Source organism: Poromitra crassiceps, assembly GCF_964638095.1.
Source record: "Poromitra crassiceps genome assembly, chromosome: 4".
In the NCBI taxonomy this organism is placed as follows: domain Eukaryota; kingdom Metazoa; phylum Chordata; class Actinopteri; order Beryciformes; family Melamphaidae; genus Poromitra; species Poromitra crassiceps.
This window is the reverse complement of record NC_139626.1, coordinates 66,730,734-66,736,766: the sequence shown is the minus strand read 5'-3', so window position 1 is coordinate 66,736,766 and position 6,033 is coordinate 66,730,734. Positions and strand designations below refer to the sequence as shown.

Below are 6,033 nucleotides of genomic sequence, written 5' to 3'. Positions count from 1 at the left end.
AGTGTCTGCAGGGTGGCAGGGTGAATTAGCAAAACAAAGGACTGTCACTGGGGGAAGGGCATTGCTATTCACAATGTTCAAAGCAGCTATCAGCTGAAGCTCACCGGATAAAAAAAACTTTCCATAGGGCAGCAGAGAGAAGGATCTAGCACTCAAAAAATGTCCTTTGAGGGTTTTATTCCTGTTTCAAACACTGCAACAACGTACGCGTTTCAGCAAGAACCACTATAGACTGTGTTAATTAACAGCATACATATTAACAGAGGTTATGTGTCATTTACGTGGCTGCAATTTAATTTAGCATCAGTACGTGTTTTATATTTCATTCATTCACACTGTTGAGCCTTTCTTTAAGCTCAGTGATATGATATTGCAGTGTTTCAGATCAAATGAAATATTATATACAATGAGTATTGTTTGTTTCAACTTTCATTCTTGAAAATGCTCTCGTCTGGTCCCAGCACGGCAAGTACAGTACAGTAGCTTGGAGGGTGGAGCGCTTTGTCTCACTGAAGTCTCGTCAGCAAGGGAGGGTTGTCCTGAAAAACAACAACAAAATAATATATGTGATTAGGGTTGCGAGGGTGCGATGTCAACCAAATAGCCATTGCGGTGGTATTTATGAATTCATTAATTGGTTTATGAAGTAGCTGCGATACTGTTTGGCTGCGACGCTGCACGTTCACAACCTGACAGCTGATCTCTGCATGAGAGACACCACTGGATAGGCTACTAATAAGTACAGTCAAGCGGCTGAACTAAGCACTATATCACTACCAGTAATATTGAAAGGCCAAAACAAATAACGTTAACGATACAGATCCTGACCAACAACGTGTGTGTTGCTGGCAGAAAACAGGGAGAATTACTGGCGGATAACGTTAGTTATCGCGTGGCTTTGAGAGAGCTATTGGAGAGAGATAAACACAGCAGCAGCATGGATGTAATGGAAGCGACTTCATGCAAATAGGCGAGTTGAATTCACAGTTGAAGACCTGTTCATTACTCACATTGGGTTTAAAACAGGAAAGAATGTGAAAAACATTTTCCACAACACAAATGACTTCTGCTGAATCTACTAGTCCGCCTCCCCAGTCTGAACTGCACTGACACTGTAGGCTACTTAGGGCGCGCTTGTTCAACAACGCTTGCACCTCCCACGAGCGTTACGTTGAGTGGAATTGGCCTTTTTTACGATTAAATCTGCAAATTTGTAATTCAAACAGGTAATTAATCACGATGGTCCGATGAGGAAGGCTCAGAGGTCCGCCTCCCCTCCGCTATACTGCTTCTCTAACATACTTGGGTGCGTTCGTTTAATGCCGCCCGCACGTCCCCCTCGCGTCACGTTGACCAGTTTGCCTTTTTTATTATTCAATCTGCAATGCAAAGCATTTTGGTAAAGAAACCGCGTGCAATGTTGTTATGGTCAAACTTCCCCCACTTCACTATATCATGCAGTATTTGCGAGGGGTTTATATACACCCCATGGCTGTATGTGTAAAAAGTTATAGCTTTCTGGGAAATATGCAAACAGCTGGTGTTTGAACATTAACCTTAACATGAATTGAAACTCACTCACCTTGAATTATTGTAACGTTACAAGTCACTCTGTCTTTGAGGTGCTTCAAAGATGGAAATGTTTGGAACGAATGTACACTGGCACCGGTGACTTCCGCCTGTAGAGACTGCTCACACGTGCCACCTGGCGGCTCTTTTGCGCACTGCAGCTGCTGGTGAAAAAAAATACTCCGGGTGGCCGCGGCAGGCCACGGGAGGCCGCTGCAACGCCGCAGCGTTGGGTCTGCCCAGTTCTGCAGACCTCTGTAGGTACATTGTAACAGACCTGTAAAGTGGAGTGAGTCTATTCAACTGTAGTTCATATGTAGGAACATGGAACCGGACTTGTAAAGTGGAGTGAGTCTATTCAACTGTAGTTCATATGTAGTTACATGGTACCGGACCTGTAAAGAGGCTCCCGGCTGGGACATAGATTGCTAAAACCCAGGTGGATTCGAACCACTGAACTTCAGATTGCAAAGCAGGCGGCTTTAACCACTCAGCCACGAGGGCTTTCCAACTTTCATGGTGGAGTTTAAGAGGATAACTGTATGTCAGTCAGATGTAGTTGCTGTCACTTCATAGCTTTGTTATTATAAACAGAGACTTGGGGAAAATATTTATACTTTGTTAGTTGTAGATATGATTTTGTCCAGATTCCCATACAAAAATTAATAATATAATAATAAATAAATAAATAAATAAATAAATAAATAAATAAATAAATAAATAAATAAATAAATAAATAAATAAATATATTAAAAATGTAAATAGTCACATGAGCCATTTACAGCTCGTGTGTGTGTGTGGGGGGGGGCTGACACAGTCACACTGCAGAAATGCATTCATATTAATCAATATTGCCTTTCTTTCAAGCTACAACTAACAAAGTATCAACATTTTTTCCCATGTTTATCATAACAAAGCTATGAAGTGGCAACTACATCTGACTGACATACAGTTATCCTTTCAAACTCCACTAAAAAAGTTGGAAAGCCCTCGTGGCTGAGTGGTTAAAGCAGCCTTCTTTGCAATCTGAAGTTCAGTGATTCAAATCCACCTGGGTTTTAGCAATCTCTGTCCCAGCCCAGAGCTTCTTTACAGTAGCCTGTACTACGAAGCTAGTTTAATGCCTTATCCGAGTAAGTTTGAGTTTAAACCTGGTTTAGCCGTACTACAAAGCAAGTTAACTTTCAATCACCATGGCAACTGACGCTGCAAAGCTAACCTGATCGCGACCAGGTTAGCTTCAGAGGATAAGATCAAAATCCATGAGAGACCCATATAATATCGGCTCTCTGGAGTCACTCACCATTCATAAGATCGCCATATGAAAAATAGATTGCAGTCAACTGAGAACAGAACAAGCAAAACATTCGTGGCTCTGTAGGCTACATAATTAAATTAAGCCACTTACCACTTTATGTCTTAACAGCTCAACGATGCGTGGAGAAATATGATCACTATTAATCACCGCGGCGCATATCATGAACGGACCCTCAAATGGAGTGAGGGTGATATTCTCCTACATGCCAGAAAAGCCATACATATAATATAGATATTAGTTTAAATATGGGATAGCCCCAATACTAAATATGCAGGCTATTCTTGCATCTTTCAGCTGGAACTGTGTCCTGTAGGCTGTATGCCAATATATGAGCAAAAATAGGCTAGTTTTTATCAATGATAACTATGCCCGCATCGTCTCAATTCAGTTCAGCAGTTTTCTCTTTTATAGTAGGCTATTAGGCTTTATACTAGGCTATTTTATATATGAATTATTCGATCAGTGCAACCACACACATGAGTGATAGAGATCATTATTCATTGAGCATGCGTTTCTAAATCTATGGTCTAAATAGGCTTACAGATTGTGGAAATGTATAGACTGAGATTACACTTTTACATTTGTTGCTGCTGCCTGTATCAATGCAGCTGTATCAGACAGAAATCGCTGATCAAAGTAAATCAAATGACTGATGTGAATACAAGCTGCTGCTTTAGACAGCCCTTCAGCAGACTATCCAACGCGGATTTTCATTCTGACATTAAATCGCGGATACATTAAATATCCGCAAAAATCTCTGATCACACTGTGTGGCTGCGCTGAATGAGGAAATGGGTGTGGAAATGGGTGTGGGCGTGGATCAACTCAGCTGTTCATAATGTGATTGGCTAGCGCACCTCTTTCGCGTGGACGCGCGCCTGTGCACGAGCGAAAAACGTGCGCGTGCACAGGCAGATCCCAGCTTCAGTTATCGACTAGAAAACCACCGTCGTAGTATCCTTAAACTAGATAGCTTTGATCCTGTTCAGTCAAACCAGATCAAAGGGACTTATCGCGGATCTGTTAAACTAGCTTCGTAGTACAGAGCTCTGGTCTGGTACTGTCATGGAAAATTATTGATCAAGTCTGTATTGATTGATTGATTATTAATTATGACAATTCTATGCTGTATTTTGTGAAATGTGTTTTTCATCAATGCAGAGGATTGCTGTTCTGTGAGAACAAGTATCTTGTTTTGGGAAGTGTCTAGAGAACATGTGAGTTTCTGTGAGAACCTGTGTCTTGTTGTGGCTCTAGACTGGACTTGTTATGTATTCTTCTGAACATCAGATTAGCTACATGGCTGAATGGAAAGAACTGCCCTCCACGGTGAGGGGCGGGCAACATTGGTTTTAGTATATGAACTGTTGTAACAAATGATTCGGGGCTCTCGTATTGTCAAATGTAGACAAGGGGAGACCTCTGCGCAGAGATGATTGTGGAAATAAAACCTCCTATGAACATTTAAAACGGATATCTCATTATTGATGAATCAGCAGAGCATTGCAGTGGATTTTGGTTCTCACAGAACAGCAATCCTCTGCATTGATGAAAAACACATTTCACAAAATACAGCATAGAATTGTCATAATTAATAATCAATCAATCAATACAGACTTGATCAATAATTTTCCATGACAGTACCATGTAACTACATATGAACTACAGTTGAATAGACTCACTCCACTTTACAGGTCTGGTACCATGTAACTACATATGAACTACAGTTAGACTCACTCCACTTTACAGGTCCGGTACCATGTAACTACATATGAACTACAGTTGAACAGACTCACTCCATTTTACAAGTCCGTACCATGTAACTACATATGAACTACAGTTGAACAGACTCACTCCATTTTACAGGTCCGTACCATGTAACTACATAATATGAACTACAGTTGAACAGACTCACTCCATTTTACAGGTCCGTACCATGTAACTACATATGAACTACAGTTGAACAGACTCACTCCAGTTTACAGGTCTGTTACAATGTAACTACATATGAACTACAATTGAACCGACTCACTCCATTTTACAGGTCTGTTACAATGTAACTACATATGAACTTAATTTATAACTATTGGTTATTACTGTGTAATTACATTTGGTGTTCATGTGTAATTACAAATAGGTCATATCTAACTAGGGTACCTGTAAAATAAAGGGTTACCCTTTTTTTTACTTAAGAAATGGTCCAAAAGCCTCATGTTAGCATCACTACTAGGCTCCATTAGCATCACTGTCTGCTAGTGAGAGTAAACCAGAACTGAAGGTTTTTCCCTCAAACCTGCAGGCAGAAAGCAACACAGCTAATTACTAACTAACTACTTTACACTTTATATATGAACATGAAAACACATGTTGGAAAACTGTTAGAAGAGTGACACATTGTTTCTGCCCGTTTTGGGCCTAAACATCAGACAAACAGCCACAACTTTAACGGCTGCATGTAGATTTCCCCCTGTCCTAGTTTAAATAACAGCTAATGGCAGGCATTCACTAAAGATCTGCTGATAACAGTCAGGAAAGTAAAACAGACTGTAAGTTGTAAATAAACAGTTGTTACAATACCTTTAGCCGGAGAAAGTTATCTGTGTCACACTGAACAAGGAAATGAAACAACCCAGAGGGGGGAGGAGGCTTCTTCTCAAGTTCACTCTTTTCTTTTTTCTATTTGGCAAAAAACATTTGTGCTGCAGGAAGTTGAATGTCCAAATATGGATTGTGGGCTGAAGAACACTTCCTGCTGCTGCTGACCTAACGTTACCTTTTGGTGAAGAAATGACTGCGCAGAGACAGAGACAGACAGAGAGAGAGAGAGAGAGAGAGAGAGCGAAACAGAGAGAAACAGAGGGAGAGAGAGAAACAGAGGGAGAGAGAGAGAGAGAGAAACAGAGAGAGAGGGAGAAACAGAGAGCGAAACGGAGAGAAACAGAGCAGAGGGAGAGAGAGAGAGAGAGAGAGAGAGAGAGAAACAGAGAGAGAGGGAGAAACAGAGAGAGCGAAACAGAGAGAAACAGAGAGAAACAGAGAGAGAGACAGAGAGAGAGAGAGAGAGAGAGAGAGAGAGAGAAACAAAGAGAGGAAAGAGAAAGAATGCGAAATGGAGAGAAAGAAAGACACATTTATAGATTTATATA

The 6,033-nt window shown here is 40.8% G+C and overlaps 1 long non-coding RNA gene across 1 annotated transcript; it reads right to left on the bottom strand.

Annotated features, from left to right (window-relative positions):
• Positions 1–278: 278 nt before the first annotated feature.
• On the bottom strand, positions 279–5,517 carry LOC310775228. The gene is made up of 3 exons (XR_014552642.1): positions 5,465–5,517; positions 1,583–1,846; positions 279–539 (listed from the first exon to the last, which is right to left on the bottom strand). It is a non-coding gene; the product is annotated as an uncharacterized lncRNA (long non-coding RNA).
• Between the last annotated feature and the right edge of the window lie 516 nt (positions 5,518–6,033).